General features: G+C 35.2%; 1 pseudogene; it reads left to right on the top strand.

Moving 5' to 3' along the window:
- The first annotated feature begins 15,638 nt into the window (after nt 1–15,638).
- On the top strand, nt 15,639–17,206 carry LOC140608394 (elongation factor 1-alpha 1 pseudogene; annotated as a pseudogene).
- The last annotated feature ends 865 nt before the right edge of the window (nt 17,207–18,071 follow it).

The following is an 18,071-nucleotide window of genomic DNA, read 5'->3' as shown; positions in this document are numbered from 1 at the left end:
GTAAGGAAAAGGAAGTTATAAATATCAACTGTGGTCACTGTGGTCACAGGACAAAAAGAAATGAAGACGGTCGCAATTATGCACTTTTTCTTTGCTTTGATTTATATATTTAATATATATTATTTAATATTTATATATTTAATATTTATATATTAAATAATCATATCCCTTTATTCCGTTTCCCTACAATTTAGCAAAAGGTGTGTTAATGGTTAACCATATTTCAGCATTTAAATTAGAAGCTATCAAAAGAAGGCTGTGATTTTGCTATGACAGGTATGAAAAGTCTCAAGGGGATTGATAACAATGACACAAAGGTTTTGTATCTTCCCATTTGAATTACCTGTTGGCAACTTGCTATCACTCCTTCTCCTTCTAAGGTTGCAGGGACAAGATGGTAAGTACATTTCCCAAAATCCATTTTTCTGTAAAGTTCCAGGATAGATTTTGCCAAAAAAAGGTACTTGAGTTACATAGTGAAGGTAGAAAAGAAGTTATTTTCTTCTGAAGTCATCTAGACAGATGTGAGATTCTTTATGGCTTCCCCAAAAGCTCCTGAGAACCATCTACCTCACCATTTAGAATAAACCAGATGATGAGAAATCAAGAGATTTCTCCTTCCTCTGCCCCCCCCCACAAGCCTCTGAGGTGAACCTACCTTAATGCTATATGCTGCATTCTTTTACTGTATTCTTTGACCTCTATGGCAGTTTCTCTGATCTTCAGTAATGATTTAATGGCTTCCTGACTTGACTTTAGCATACCCAACTCTTCCTCTTAGCTGCTAATTTCTATACTAAACTACATTCCCATATTACATAAACTGGTCTATGGGTTTGTTGTCATTTTCTTTGTTCTTTTTTTTTTTTTTTTTTTTTTTTTTACTCCTGACCAAATGCTGCTTCAAAATTCTGTGGTAGAGTTTGTCAGAGTATGTCAGTTAACACAGAGCCAATTTGTCCTAAGGTGGTGAGCATGTGCAGATCGCTACCAGTTTAATCAATACATTTGAAAGAAGTCAAGTTGATTGCTGAAAATAATTAAAAACAAACAAAACCCTGATTTTTTTGATTCCAGTTTTTACAATATCTGTATATTTTTGGGGATTCTGCTTCCCAAAATACTACTTGGAAATACCTTGTTAAAAAACAAAATTCAGTCAGGTAAATTCGAAGATCTAACTGGATTTATTATATGACTCATGAAATGGACAGCAATTCATCCAGCAAGTAGAAGGGAACTCTGAGTTCTACAAAATGGAGGGGCTTTTTTTTTTTTTTTTAATTTGTATTTATTTATGATAGTCACAGAGAGAGAGAGAGAGGCAGAGACACAAGCAGGCTCCATGCACCGGGAGCCCGATGTGGGATTCGATCCCGGGTCTCCAGGATCGCGCCCTGGGCCAAAGGCAGGCGCTAAACCGCTGTGCCACCCAGTGATCCCCTGGAGGGGCTTTTGAGAAAGGAAGGTAGGGCAAGAAATTTCTTAGCAGAAGAAGAGGATCATTCCAGGTGAGGTTATTTTCCCTTAGCAGGAAAAGTAGAGGATTTTATCTTCCTTTGGGTGGGGGATGGAGAGGGCTCAAGCGGCAGATTATCTCATTGGTGCTCATCAGAAAATTCCTGAATGACTGGTTAAGATTTACATTTTTAAGGAAGATTGAACCTGCAATTAGATTAGGTCTTAAGCCAGTTTGATGACTTGACTAAGTGATGCCATTTTGGGCCTGTGGTTTTCTTTTTAACAATATGAGCATTTGTTGTTGGGTCAAGGCAAGTCATTTGTTTAGACAAAGTGGAATGGGGTATTGGTTTATCTGGGTGTCTTGTTTGACTAGGGAAGCTGTGGTTGAAATTGATAATTATAGGGCCTACCAGCTAAGAACCTTTCCACATATCTTGTTTAGAAGAAATAATTCTAAATATAAAAATAAATGGTGACAAAGGCAAACTATAATTCCTTGCCACTTATTTGATACATTTATAAAATCAGGGTAAAAATAGCAGCTGATGTTGTGAAAATGTAAAGATGAAGTACTTAAAGATAGATTACACAGCACCTGTTGTAAATATGTAATACATTCTAATTTACTAGGAAGCAGCAAGATTATAGGGACTGAGTTCATGCTTGCTAGCATTTTATGAGAAATTCAACAGTGACATCCTTTTTTGAATTTGTTAAGCAATCCAGAAAAATCTTGTATTTGTATTGACTTCATTTATTTCACCTATCTTGGTTATCATTAGATTGTTGAAATAAGACTCCTTCTGAGCCTTCTAATGCTAGTTTTTGCCTCATAGTCCTCTCAGCCAGGGCCAAAGTTCCTGGAATGCTTCAATTGTGTATGATCATCTCATAACATAATTGGTGTCTATCTCAATTTGAATTAAGTGTTTGCATTGGCTGGCAGAAATTCAAAGAACAAGAACTAAATGGTTTGTTTTGTGGGGAAAAAGCAGATGTGAAATAATCCTTAAAATAAGCAACATGATGCTTTCTTGTTAATGTAGTATAAAGATAATTATGAAAAATATTTTTAAAAATCTACTTGTTTCTTGGAATCTTATAAGAAAAAATGACTTCTACTTTATTTAGAAGTAAAAATTTGCTAAATTAACTAAAATTACATTTCAGCATATGCTAATACCAACACTAACTCCACACAAGTAGAGGAAACTCAAAAATACATTTTGATGACCATAATACAGACTACATTAAGAATTCATTGCTGAGCTCTATTTAATGTCTAGTTTGCTTATATCAAAAAGCTCACCCAGCCTTGCACAGTTTTTAAATAAAATGTATAGGATGTATTTTTTCACTAAAGTGTAAGAATTATAATGAGGTCAAATAAGACTGTGCAAAAGAATGAAATATAATAGAAAATAGACAATATTGATATTAATTAAAAGTAGTCTAAGCAATATTTCTGATCTGGAAAATATATTGTCTCCAAATAGTAATTTTATTTTTTCTTTCTTTCTTTCTTTCTTTCTTTCTTTCTTTCTTTCTTTCTTTCTTTTCTTTCTTTTCTTTCTTTCTTTCTTTCTTTCTTTCTTTCTTTCTTTCTTTCTTTCTTTCTTTCTTTCTTTCTTTCTTTCTTTCTTTCTTTCTTTCTTTCTTTCTTTCTTTCTTTCTTTCTTTCTTTCTTTCTTTCTTTCTTTCTTCTTTTCTTTTTCTTTTTCTTTCTTTCTTTCTTTCTTTCTTTCTTTCTATCTTCTTTCTTTCTTTCTTTCTTTCTTTCTTTCTTTCTTTCTTTCTTTCTTTCTTTCTTCTTTCTTTCTTTCATTTACTTATTTGAGAGAGAGTGCAAGCTCCAGCAGGGGTGGAACAGAGGGGAAAGGAAAGGAACAAGCAGGTTCCATGCTGAGTACCATGTCAGGCTCCAACACAAGATCCTGAGATCATGAGCTCAGTTGAAATCAAGAGTGGAACGCTTAACCAACTGAGCCACCAAGTTGCCCCTCAAATAGTAGTTTTCAAATATTAATCATTGTCTTTTTCTTATCTTTTGTTCTCACATCCAATCAGCCATCTATTCTGTTATTTCCCTGTTTGTCTCTTTAGTACCTTAATTCTGATTTTCATCATCACACTTGAAACCCTACAGTAATATTCCAGTTGCTTTTCTTTCCTCCAATTATCAAATCCATTTGACCGGCTCTAAGATTAATTTTTCTAAAATAATAATTTTATTATCATAATTATCTGGTGATGGCCTTTAAATAGTTCCATTGTTTTTGCTCTTTATTTCTCTTTAGCTGTTTTGACCTCTCTCAGATTTCACCTGTGCCCTACTCTTTGTGGATCAAGCTGCTAGTCTTTGGTGGACTTTGGAGTAAGACAGACCTGATTTGACAGCTTGGTTTACCTTTTGGAAAAAAAAAAAAAAAAGGTTTTACTTATTTGAGAGAGAGAGAGAGAAAGAGAGAGAGCATGTTTATGCACCTGCAAGCATGAGCTGAGGGAGGGGGCAGAGGGAGAAGGAGACTCCCGGATGAGCAGGAAGCCCTAAGCCCTACTTGGGGGTGACCCGGCCCTTGATTCCAGGACCCTGGGATCATGACCTGAGCCAAAAGTAGACAATTAATAGACTGAGCTACCCAAGTGCCCTTTGGTTTACCTTTAAACTGTTATTTCGTTGAGTTCTTCAGGCTAAGTATTATATGATTTTTCTGCTAACTGGGAGAAAAATAATATGGATGCCTTAAAAGACTGCTGTGAGAATTAAAATGAAATAAGCATATGCTGGCTCAGTGCCTGGCAAGTAAATAAACATTAACTATTTAAAGTATAATTTGCTCTAAATTTTTTTAAAAGCTTAATGTAACTCAATGTTTCAGAAGATAGCCCTTGTCCTTGATTGGTCATATATAACCAACCGGAGAGTTTGCTCCAATCTTTACCTCTGGCTTTTCTGGTCAAATTACTCTCTCTTGGGCAGCCCCGGTGGCTCAGCGGTTTAGCCCCGCCTTCCGCCCAGAGCGTGATCCTGGAGACCCGAGATCTAGGCCCGCATCAGGCTTCCTGCTTCTCCTTCTGCCTGTGTCTCTGCCTCTCTCTCAATCTCTTTGTCTCTGAATAAATAAATAAAATATTTAAAAAAATAAATTACTCTCTGTTATGCTTTCTCTTCCAGGAACAACCACTAAACCTATTAGAAAATCCCAAAACTCTGTACTCTCCCATATAGGAAGCAGGTAGCTAACTCAGATCTTGCGAACCACATGGAATTTTCAGTTTGGTTTTACCACCCCTCCAAAATCTTCCTTACCCTGATTGCATCTTGTTTTCACTACTTCCCAATGTTCAGATCTTGTCATTCCAATCACGTTGACCCATGTCATCTATTACGTACTGAATATTTGTGCCTCCCTATAATTTAAAATATTGGGTGCTACAAATATAAACTGAAGGAGTAAACTTATTAAACCATTTGAGCCTGTGATTGGTTGGTGTTTTCCTGTCATTTTCAAGAGACCAAGTATGTCTGGGGGTGGGGTGGGGGGGCAGATATCAAAACACTTGTCCAATTTTAAAATGTCACAAACTTGAGCTGGTTTCAAAAAAAAAAAAAAAGTATGTCGAAATCTTAATCTTAATTGATTGTTTTATAAAATGTGGATAATAAAGTACATTTCTGTGAAGAAAATTTCTTAAATTATTGATTTTTTTTCCCTGATTTTAATCTTAAATGCAGAATTACCAGGCATTTTGGAGCATGACGTTTATTATATATTACTAGATCTGTATTTAGAAAATCTCTACCAATTTGTACTCAAAAAACATTGAAATTGCCACTTAAAAAAATCTTTGCTAGTTTGGTATTTGTAACAATTATTTCACTACTTTTTAAATTTCAGTTTTCTATAATTACATGTGATAAATGCTAATAAACATTTATTTTTCAGTACATTTTCTAAACATACTTCAGACCAGTCTTTCCATCTCTTTTCACAAAAAGCTTTCATTAAATTTAGTTGTAATTACGTGAAACTTATGAATGGTTTAGAAATAACTGACAAATTTATTATAATATCTATTTAAGTTTTTATTCAGCACTTTACATTTGTATGCCTTAAAGAGTCTATACATTTATTTGTTTGCTCATAGTGTGTATATTGTATTTTTTTATTCATGCATATCATTCCACCCCAGTTTTAGAAATCATTTAAGATATCTTACATTAATATTTTCAACAAAGATGAAATAAAATATTTTAAAGGAGAAATTATAGAAGTCACAAGTTTCAGTCTAAAGAACCACATGGACAATGCATCACATGTCTTTATGATACACGACATTTCTTAATATGATGTAGTTGTTAAAAAGAAAACCACAGGCCTAAAATGGCATCACTTCGGCTAAGGTCCCAAGTCAATAAACCAAGATTTAAGACCTGCAGTTTCAACTCCCCTGAAATGTAACTTTGAACCAGTCAACATTTTTCTAGAAGAAAATTTCCTGTAGGAAGGAGATCTTGCCTAAAACAATAGATTCTTTGCTAATAATTTCCTTTGTTGCATGCCCTTTTTACCTTTGAAAATCTTCTCTGTAGCCGTTTAGAGCTCCCATCTACTTGCTAGAAGGGATACTGCCTAATTCATGAATTGCGTAATAAAGCCAACTGGATCTTTAAAATTTACTCTTGTTTGTTGTTGTTGTTGTTCTTGAACACAGTATAGTAGACTCAGTGAAGATTCAAGTCCTAGATTATTCAGGAGACTTTTAAACCCACTCTTACTGTGCTCTCTTCTGTAATTTTTAGCAAAATATTTAAATTCTCTAAGATTTTTCCTCATTTATAACATGGGAATAATAAAAGCCATAAACTGTTATTAAGGCATTATAAATCTTTTATGAGGATTAAGTGAAATCAATAGTGTAAAATGTTAGAGAAGGAACAATCAATAGAATTTAGCTATTAATAATTGTTATTAGTCTATTTCTCTAAATGTTTTCCTTTGCATTTATTTTTAGAATATGAGCCTCCACCTCTCCCCTTCACATGCTGCCACTTAATCCTACTTAATAATTATAAAGCTCTTACTGCTTGGAGTGAAGTGAAGCTAACTTGCAAACAGGTTTTTATTTCCTGACTCAGTCAAGGGTCTATGCTTTAGCTATAACAAATGCAGTGAATCTTGGACATTTGCTGTAGAGGGATTATAATCTATACTTTTTACCTGAAAATGCATGGAGAAAGTTAAAAGTAACACAGTTTATAATGTCCAGAAGATTAGACTATATCAATCTTCAGAGAAAACTTAAGTATTGCTATGGTGGAGGTCAGAGATTTCTTTTTTTGAGGGGTGGGTGTCATAATGTGAAGACAGCCTGTATTTCAACAAGCAATATCCTCAACAACATCCATTCATTCTACAGCACAGCAACAGGTCCCTTAAAACTGCTTCCTAGAAATTCCATCTCTGTAGACTGATATGATGGCAATGGAAAAATCAATAAAAGTAATTCTAAAAGAACCACATAAGACATGTGGTTCATGTATTTTCTTAGTTCCTTGCTGATATAACTTAATTCAGAGCCGTTCTGTCTTCTTTTCCATGTAGTTTCCAACGTTTTATTTTTGTTGAAGTTATATCTAAGTATTATATGTGTATTTTTTAAGTGCCAGTAAAAGTAGAGTGCATAAAGGGATGTCCTTGCCCTTGAGAAACTCACAGTCTAGTAGGGAAGTCAGAACTGTGAAGAGATGATCCCAACACAATGCCTTAAAAGCTATTGGTTATTAACACTATACTTGGCTCACAAAGAGGGAGCAGCTTCTGCCCTCTGGTGCAAATGGATAAGATTTCACAGAGGAGGTGACAGCTGAGCTTCAGTCTTCAAAGATGAGTAAGAGTTTTGTGGGCAGAGGAAAAAGTAGGTCTCCTGGCAAATAGCGGCACTTTACTTACTCTTCTGGAAAAAATACGCTTAGGTTTTTCTTAGAACCTATAAGAATTATATGAAGTTAGCAACATGACATAGATAGGAGCTCTAGAATTTGGTGTGCACCTAGAAAATACAGAAACAAAATTAAGGTGATGTATAGCTTATTTACATGTAATAGAAACAAATCAATGGAAAGATTTCATTGGAATACAGTCTTTAGATGCTTAACAATAATTAATATTTTTAAAAACTTTTTATTGAAATATAATATCCATATAGAAGCCTTCATATATCCTCATAGTACAACTTGATAAATTTTCATTAACTGACCACACTTGTGTAATCAGCACTCAGATCAAGAAACTGAATGTTATCAGTATTTCTGAAATACATTCAGAGTCCTTCTTATTCCACCTTAAAGTCATTATGCATTTCTTCAAGGCTACCATTATCCAGCCTTCTAGCATAGGTTGTTTTCACATTTAGTTTTTTTTTTTCACTTGACATAAAGGAAATCAAGCAAGACATATATATTCTTGTGTGTGGCTTCTTTTGCTCGACATTTGGGTTTTGAAATGGATTTGGATTATTAAGTATAGCAATGGATGGTTTGTTCTCATCATTGTATAGTATTTTTGTTCTATAATTTATTCACCATTTCCACTCTCAATAGGAATTTCTGTAGTTTTAAATTTGGGGCTATTCGGGGTAGTGCTGTCATGAACATTTAGTACTTATTTTCTGGCTAACATATGTATGTGTTCCTGATAGAAATATAGTTAGGAGTGAACTGCTACATCATGCGGTATACATATAATCATATTCATTTGACTTTTGCTGCAGGTTCAAGCTCAATTTGTGGAAAGGGAAGTAATAAGAGTTTGGACAGAAATAGCCAGGAGATCAGTATTGACTGACACTTCACTCTCCACCTCTAATTCTCTTACTAAATGAAGTAACTATTTCCGTATATTGGATTATCTTCCAAGGGACTACTTAGCCTACAGAAAATCAGTCTGACTGGATCCTTTTACAAATGTGGTTTACAGTATCAGATGGACCCAACATGATAAGCCCAATCTCTCCCCATCCAGTCCACCACTAAGCCAAAAACCATTCTGCTTTGTGTGTGTGTGTGTGTGTGTGTGTATATATATATACCCATATATATATACATATATAAAAATATATATATACATATATAAAATATGAATCCAGATGTTAAATTATATTCCGATGTGAATTTGGAAATAAACTGCACAAAAACAAAAGTAACATGAAATATTTTGAATTTAAACTGAGAAAATGAAGCGTTATATTGTTTTCTTTTAAAATATAATGAAGCATTCTTTTAAAAATGAGGTGATTCATTTGTATGTAGATCATAGACATATTTGTACACAGGATATATTTCTGTAACTGAGCCCTGGAAAAGATTCAGTTTGTGCTTGTTTAAAAAAAGAGAGAAGTAAATGTTTAAACTAACTTTGATAGTCTACAATGTGGTATGTAGCCACATTGGTAAATAACTAGCAAGGTGGTATAAAAGAATAGAAGGGAGGTGAGGGAAGGCTAGGGTGTAGTAAAGCAGAAGGCAAGAAGATGGAGTAGATGGAAAAGTGACACAGAGTCTTAGAAAAACAATGTGTCGTTCGAATAAATAATTATTGCTCACCCACCACATTCAAGATTGTGTATTGGTAGATTTTATTAACAAATAAAAACAACATCTGTTCACAAAAACTGCAAAATCAATTGGGGAAAAAGCCATTGCAGTAAATGGCTTGGACACAAAACAGCATGTGATGTGCTTTATGAGAGGGAGAGGGGCATGTGGGAGGTTCAGTTGGTTAAGCGTCTGCCTTCCACTTAGGTCATGATCCTGGAGTCCTAGGATTGAGTCCCATGGAGGGCTCCCTGCTCAGCATGGAGTCTGCTTGTCCCTCTCCCTCTCCCTCTGTGATCTGTTTCAAATAAGTGGATAATATCTTTAAAAAAGGGGGGAGGGCAAAGTACAATGAGTGCAGAAGGGTAGGAGGTAATAAGAGAATGTTGAGAGCACCTCACTAGCCAGTTTGTAAATATGTTTACAGCAGCTTTGTGGGAAAATGTAAAATTCTGATGGAAGCTATGTCATGAACAGCTGAGACTTAAAATCGAACAGGAGAGGATTTTGCCATTAATTCACAAGACAAGAAATCTTGGTTTAGACTGAGGAGAACATTGTGAAATTTAAAAATATTCCAAAGTATAAATCTGGAATTCAGTCTTAAAACTTTGCCCTACCTCCCAGGTTAAGTATGCTGAAAACCTGAATCCAGCAGAGGAGAAACTGAGGCAAGTGTCATGTTGGCCATAAAATAATCAGAAAAAATGGAATTGATTAATTATCTGTGGCTTTGTGTTGTTGTTTTTTTAAGTATATGAAGTCAATATTTCTAGGACAGTTGTTTTCAAGGTAAATTGATTAAAGGCTGAACAGGAAGATGATGATGATATGAAAGCAGCAGGAATTATATGTCATGGTAATGAAGTAAGAAAATGATTTTTTATGATCACCAATTATTACATTAATGAGGAAATTAATCAAATATGGGAAACATAATTGGAAAACTGATGAGTGAATATGATTGACTATATTACATGGGTAATAAGTTATGACACAGAATAGGAGGTTTTTATATGTTTAGTGTTAGAATCTTATCCTGAATATCTGCCTTTAGGAAGGGAAAATTGGAAAATGATAATTGCTGAGAACTGAATGTTGATTTTCTGAATAATTTCAAAGTTTATTACCGATGGCCTGAAATATACTGATAAATGCCATTTTCTTTTTGGCACATAAAACGTTGACTTTTTAAAAGATTTTATTTATTTATGAGAGAGAGAGAGAGAGAGAGAGAGAAAGGCAGAGAGAGAAGCAGGCTCCATGCAGGGAGCCCAACGTGGGACTCGATCCTGGGACTCAGGGATCACACCCTGAGCCAAAAGCAGGTGCTCAACTTTTGAGCCACCCAGGCATCCCAAAATGTTGACTTTTTTATTGCATTTTAATCAACTTCATCAGAATATAAGTTCTTTTAAAAGAAGGGATGTCAAATTATTATGTCTAGGATCTGGCACAATAGGATGAAAGTGTGATCATCTTGCAAGAAAGATCGCTCCACTGAAGACAACTTAATTGAAAATTTGTCATAAGGCCTTGAGGGCATCTTAAAGAATCAAAGGGAAAGAACAAATATTTAGTAGTATTTTGTATTTAGTAATATACTAGAACCAGGGTCAGGCAAAATTTTAATGTTCTTTTTGTATGTTAACACTGTGTATCTAAATTTATACTGAATTCTTTTCTCATTCTTTGGAAAACAGCTTTCTTTATCTATTTTGTCCTCCTGGTGAAACATTCTGCTCCAAGTGTTGCAGGACCATCCAGTCTAGGAGAGTTAACGTACAGTTTTTGTAGCACCAATTTGAGTTTGCCCAGGAAGGGGCAACTATATGAATAAATTTAATACAGGTGCCCAATCCTGGGCCAATCAACTGTAGCCCAGAGGGAAGGGGGGGGGTGGGTAGCAACAGGTGGTTCCAACTTGGTGCCTGCCCAAAGAACAAACATTTATAAAGGAAGGAACAATACCTTATTGTGAGTGTGTTAAATGAATAAAAAGAAAGTTGCATTCAGTTTTCCTCTGGTAATTCATTTATTCTACTTGGGCAGACATTGTTAGTATCCAAGCTGTTTTATGAGCAACATAATTAATAAAAGAGCCAAAGTTATTTAGGATTAAAGGAGACCACTAGATTTTTCTTTTATCCTCAAGCTATTTGACTAGAAGAACTAGATGCTTAGATGTTCAAATCACACCCCTTCCACTTGCTAGTTTTACATACTTTGGATATGCTTTTTCCCTCCATAAGACACATTTCTGCATCTGTAAAATGGGATTAATAATTGACATTAAGTATCTCTTAGTGTTATTGTATAGATGAAACAAGATATTTCCTGAAAAGTGCTTCACATGATGACTAGAATGCTTTAGTACTGTGTTATTCTTATGACTTTTATTCTTCTCATTAGACAATTGCTTTAGTTTTCTATAGTGCTATGCCAAATTACCACAAACTTAGTGGCTTAAAAACAATGTAAATTATCTTAGAGGAGGTCAGAACTCTGAAACAGGCTTCACTGAGTACAAATGGAACTGTCAGCAGGGCTGTAGTACTGGGGCAACTGGGAGAACATTTCATTGAATTTCTAAGCTTCTAGAAGCCAGCTACCTGCATCCCTCAACTCATGACCCTTTCCTTCATCATCAAACCTAACAATGTTACATCTCCAATTTCTCTCTCACACCCATACACTCCTACCCTCCTTACATAAGGACCTTTGTGATTAAATTGAGTCCACCTAGATAACCCCAGGATAATCTCCCATCTAAAATTCTTAATCACTTTTGCTGTGTAAGTTAGCATATTCACAAGGATTAAGATGTGGATTCATTTTAGGAGGCAATATTTTGCCTACCACAACAATAATGTTCCTTCGACAGTAAGTCTCTATTTTATAAAACTTCCTCTATGAGGATGTCAGTTGGTTCTAAATCAATTTTTGGTCTACAAATTTATTTCCTAACTAAAGAGAATATAGTAATGGAAGAGAAAATACTAACAAAGTCAGATCTACGGAATAAAAAGAATAAAATTATTGATGCTGGCATTAAACTATTATGAAAATATTTCTCATGCATATATTCATGAGTATCTTTTGATATTATGTTAATACATACAAAACAAGTTATAGGCAGGTACACCATGTTGCAGAAAATATTATTCCAAACAAGGTACTTCTCACTTACAAATTGTTCTTTATCATATACCGATGTATGGAATTATATTACCAATGACCTATATATTGCTTTAAGAAGATCAAATTAGTTGATAATATATAAACAACAAAAAAACTATTCTAAGCATATTGTGAACACATATTTTTAATTTTATTTAATTCTGTTAAAATAAATTTAGGTTAAAAGAAAGACTATTTAGAAACCCTTGCTTTTTAGTTCCAGAATTGTTTAGAATATGAGAACAAATCTGCAGCCTCCAGAATGTTTTTCCTTTATATCATTTTATATCACATGTAAAACAATTTTGCTCTTGAGTGAAGAAAACAGAAACTGTCTGGCTCTTTACAACTGAGGCAATGCTTTCTGATTTACTGTTAGATGCAAAGTAAAATTCAAAAGCAAGTTTTTTATTTAAACTGATTAATAAAAAGAAAGTACATAGGTCTAAGATGAGTTGTTAGTTTGGTCTTTTTTCCACTGTTTTATGAGCTGATTCTAAATGCTCATTCAGACTTGGATAAATCATTAATTATTACCCAGAGGATGCCTCCTATTGCAACACAAGTGTCCAGAATTTAGTCTTTCCTGGGCCTCTCAGGTGAGTCAAATTCTGACTGGCTTTAAAGTTTAAGCTTAAAGCTAGTTTGATTTGATTTAATCTTGGATTATGTGAAAGATCATTGATTTTTCTGACTGTGTGACTTTTGTTTTGTTTCCAATTTTGACAGTGCTTTGAGATGGCTTTTCCTCCAAAAGCACTCCATAAAATGAAGTTGTGGTAAAAAAGCCTTGCTTTAAGGTTACCTGGTGATATCCCCACATGACATTTGCTTTAAAAGAATTCTGTGAGAAATAAACAGCCTTGCCAAAAGGAAAATCGCTCTTGAAAAAAGGAAAAAAAAAATCCTGCTACTGAAGATAAGCAAAAAGGATAATGAATGTTATAATCTCCAAAAATTACTGCTCTATTTATCAAAGTTTGTATGTCAGATGAAGGGATAGTAGATTAAAAGAACTCACTTGTTTTTATGCACAAAGATGCCAAATTAAGTCCCCGTTTTCTTGTGCTAAAACTTGATTAAGCTGTTCTGGACATACTCCTTTCTGAAGGTTAGAAAGGTAAATAAATAGTAGGTGAAAGGTTATGTTTGATGACCTGACAATTGAAATGAATTAATATACAAACACATCATTTTTTAAATCAACTGATATAAAACATGAGAGCCCATTTCGATTAAGAGGCTAAAGTAAAAAGAAAAAAGAGGCTAAAGGAGAGTATTTAACTGAGGGTTTAATTTCTGAGTAGGCAATTTGATCATGGAGTTAACAAAATATTATAAATCACCCTTTATTAATAATTCCATTCAATTAACAATTTTTGGCAGATACAGTTCTAGGCCCTGGGAATAAACATGTAAAGGAGATTGAGGAGGTCCTCTTCCACATGAACCATAAAATTCATTGGAGAAAATGAATAATAAACAATTAATTTCAAATATAATGATTATGAAAACAGTAGAAAGAAATGCTATGGGGCCACATGGCAAAACAGTCTAATCAATTGTTTCTACTTCATGGCCATTCAGAGTTTTTAGTGTGATCTCCCACCATCTCTGAGGGTAGTAAGTAGGATGGTAAATGCTTCCTTTATTCTTTCCTTTTTTTTCCCCCTCCATTTCTTTTATCTATCCAGTCTCCCTTACATAAATATCTATGTAAAGTATGTACTCATCTTTCTCTGTTTGGAATAGGCACATCACAGGGAACACACAGACACAACTCTAAACCTTCACAGGGTTTAAAATAAACAAGGTTATGCAAATATTGAAGAAACAAATATTTGAATGATCAATTAATTAATTGCTGACAACTTATTTGAATGAGAAATACAAGTTGCTATGAGAGAGAAAATTAATTAGTCTGAAGTGATACCTGAAAAATTGTTTTGAGGAGGTGACACTTAAATTGAAATTTTTTCAAGAATAGAAAAGTAAAAGCTTTCCAGGCAGACAGAATAACAGCATATGTGAAGACCTCACCATAGGAAAGAGTTGGAAGAATTGAGAAGGCTGTTATGAAGAGTTCAAATCAGGAAGAGAGTAGGGAGGTGCTTCAAAGACACATGAACCTTTAATAGATGAGGATGCTAAGTACTGAAGAGGCAATTTAATACAGCATTTCATCATATGGTAATAAATGATAAGACTAGAGAGTATAGAAGCTGGAGATGAAGGGAATAAAATGATACTTCAGAAGGCTGATCTGGTGACAGGAAGTAAGAAAGTATTAAGGTTTTTTTGTGCCTATGTACATAGGTTTTTACAGGTTTTCTGATCTGTAAAACAATGTGGAAATGGCATATATGTTTATAGACTTCCATATTATTAGTGTTTTTAGTCTTCACATATTTTTATAGAATTCAGTTTGTCTAGGCAATACCTCAGTATAAACTTGGTGGAAATATCAAGGACCAATACCTGTTGATCCCTGATTGAAAGGTACAGATATTCAATTGTGTTAGTTTATATAGGCTGATAGCTAAATTACAATCATATCACTAAAAAAAAAAAAAAAATGTGTGTGTCTGTGTGTTTGATTCCCTCTAGAGCACCTCAAGAGAAGGAACTATGCCTCATTTATTTTTGTGACTTCTTAAATATAACTGATATATAGGCCAATAGAACAGAACAGAATGCCCAGAAATCAACTCAAGCACACATAGTCAACCAATGTTTGACAAGGGTGCTAAGAATTCATAATGGGAAAGAGTAGTTTCTTCAATAAATGGTGTTGGAAAACTGGATGTCAACATACCAAAGAATGAAACTGGACCCTGTTCTCATGCCATCAATTCAAAACAGATTAAAGATTTAATATAAGACCCAAAGCCACAAAAATCCTAGAAGAAAGCATAGGGAAAATTTTTATTGACACTGATCTTCGCAATGATCTATTGGATATGACACCAAAAGCACAGGCAACAAAAGCAAAAACAAGTGGGATCACATCAAACTAAAAAGCTTCTTCACAGCAAAGAAAACATTCAACAAAATGAAAAGGCAACCTATCAGAGAAAAATTGCAAGCCATATATCTGATAATGGGCTAATATCCAAAATAGTCACAGAACTCCTACAAGCTAAAAACAGCAAAACCAAAGATGAAAATGAAAACAGTTTTTTTTTGTTTTGACATTTTTAAATGTCAGAGAACAATAATAATTTTCATCATTGATGATTAAAATTACTTTGTGCAGTTTCAACTTGCATGACAATTTTTAGGGTCCTGGACTACTATCCAAAGCAAAAAAAAAAAAAAAAAAAAAAAAACCTTTTTTACAGTGGATTTGCTGCCAGAACACAGGTATTGTGAAAACTGTCGCTAAACCTAAACCAAAATGGGAAAGGAAAAGACTCACATCAACATCGTCATCATTGGCCATGTAGACTCGGCCAAGTCTACCACTACTGGCCATCTGACCTACAAATGTGGTGGAATCGACAAAAGAACTATCAAAAAATTTGAGAAGGAGGCTGCTGAGATGGGAAAAGGCTCCTTCAAGTATGCCTGGGTCTTGGATAAACTGAAAGCTGAACGTGAATGTGGTATCACCATTGATATTTCCCTGTGGAAATTCGAGACCAGCAAGTATTATGTGACAATCATTGATGCCCCAGGACACAGAGACTCTATCAAAAACATGATTACATCTCAGGCTGTGCTGTCCTGATTGTTGCTGCTGGTGTTGGTGAATTTGAAGCAGGTATCTCCAAGAATGGGCAGACCCGTGAGCATGCCCTTCTGACTTACACGCTGGGTGTAAAACAACTAATTGTTGGTGTTAACAAAATGGATTCCACTGAGCAACCCTGCAGCCAGAAGAGATAGAAGGAAATAGTTAAGGAAGTCAGCACCTACATTAAGAAATTTGGCTACAACCCCAATAACAGTAGCATTTGTGCCAATTTCTAGTTGGAATGGTGACAACATGTGGAGCCAAGTGCTAACATGCCTTGGTTCAAGGGATGGAAAGTCACCCATAAAGATGGAAACGCCAGTGGAACCACACTGCTTGAAGCTCTGGATTGCATCCTGCCACCAACTCGTCCAACTGATAAGCCCTTGTGTCTGCCCCTCCAGAATGTCTACAAAATTGGTGGTATTGGTACTGTCCCAATGGGTCGAGTGGAGACTGGTGTTCTTAAACCTGGCATGGTGGTCATCTTTGCTCCGGTCATTGTTACAACTGAAGTGAAGTCTGTTGAAATGCACCATGAAGTTTTGAGTGAGGCTCTTCCTGGGGACAATGTGGGCTTCAATGTCAAGAATGTATCTGTCAAAGATGTTCATTGTGGCAATGTGACTGGTGACAGCAAAAATGACCCACCAATGGAAGCAGCTGGTTTCACGGCTCAGGCGATTATCCTGAACCATCCAGGCCAAATCGGTGCTGGATATGCACCTGTGCTGGATTGTCACACAGCTCACATTGCTTGCAAGCTTGCTGAGCTGAAGAAGAAGATAGATCATCGTTCTAGAAAAAAGCTAGAAGATGGTCCCAAGTTCTTGAAATCTGGGGATGCTGCCATTGTTGATATGGTTCCTGGCAAACCTATGTGTGTTGAGAGCTTCTCTAATTATCCTTCTCTGGGCCATTTTGCTGTTCGTGTCATCAAAGCAGTGGACAAGAAGGCAGCTGGAGCTGGCAAAGTCACCAGGTCTGCCCCGAAAGCTCAGAAAGCTAAAGCTAAATGAATATTATCCCCAATACTGTCCACCCCAGTCTTAATCAGTGGCGGAAGAATGGTCTCAGAACAGTTTGTGTCAATTGGCCATTTAAGTTTAATAGTAAAAGACTGGTTAATGATAACAATGCATCATAAAACCTTCAGAAGGAAAGGAGAATGTTTTGTGGACCATTTGTGTTTTTGTCGTGTGTGGCAGTTTTAAATTAATTGTTTTTAAAATCAGTACTTTTAATGTTTTTAATGGAAACAACTTGACAAAAATCTGTCCCAGAATTTTGAGAACCATTAAAACAAAAGTTTCATGAGAAAAAAAAAAAAAAGAAAAAAAATGCCGATAGATATAATTAATCTATTATTTTGAATTTTCATTTTAGCACCCTAATCTGAGCCATCATCATCTCTCATTTGGACAAATATAGTGATTTCTCCACATTTTCTTTTCCTTTCTAGGCTCCGACCCATCCTCCACAGGGTAGCCAGATTGATATTTGACAAAAAAATAAAAAGCTCATACTACATTTATAACACTGGGACTAAAACCATCCCTCTCCCCTTAAAAATTCCCTTCATTAAAAAAAAAAAAATTCCCTTCATTTACAAGGATAATAGGATGCTCTCCAGGCTTGGCATAACACAGAATTCGTCCCACATTCCTCATCTCCACCAACAGTGGTCAAAGGGTGCATACACACTAGGACAAGACCACTCCTCCTCACATGTGCATCCAGAGAGAATCTCCCAGACTAAAACCATGAGTCCTCAGGATTCCTCCTCCATTGACATAAGTCAGGGTCAGGAGAGATTCCCAGACTTTTAGCTGCTCTAACACTTAATGGCCTTGCCATGTTTTTCTGCCTTGATTTTACCAGCACTTAGTTTTTAATCAGTCCAACAACCAAAACTGCTGGCTTCAGTGTTATCCCGCAGCTCCTACACACTCTAACCCCTTTCCATTGCTACTTCACTATCACTCTTGAAAACCTTCCATTATACTCTCTCGAGAAAAATCTCCTAGACTCTCAGTCGTTGTTTTGAAGTATCTTCTTGTTATTACAGAAGACACTATTTTACCTGCAGTCTTC

The sequence above is a fragment of the Canis lupus genome, chromosome 17, assembly GCF_048164855.1.
Source record: "Canis lupus baileyi chromosome 17, mCanLup2.hap1, whole genome shotgun sequence".
NCBI lineage: Eukaryota > Metazoa > Chordata > Mammalia > Carnivora > Canidae > Canis > Canis lupus.
Note: the sequence above shows the minus strand (reverse complement) of the source record. Positions and strands in the feature narration are given on the sequence as shown.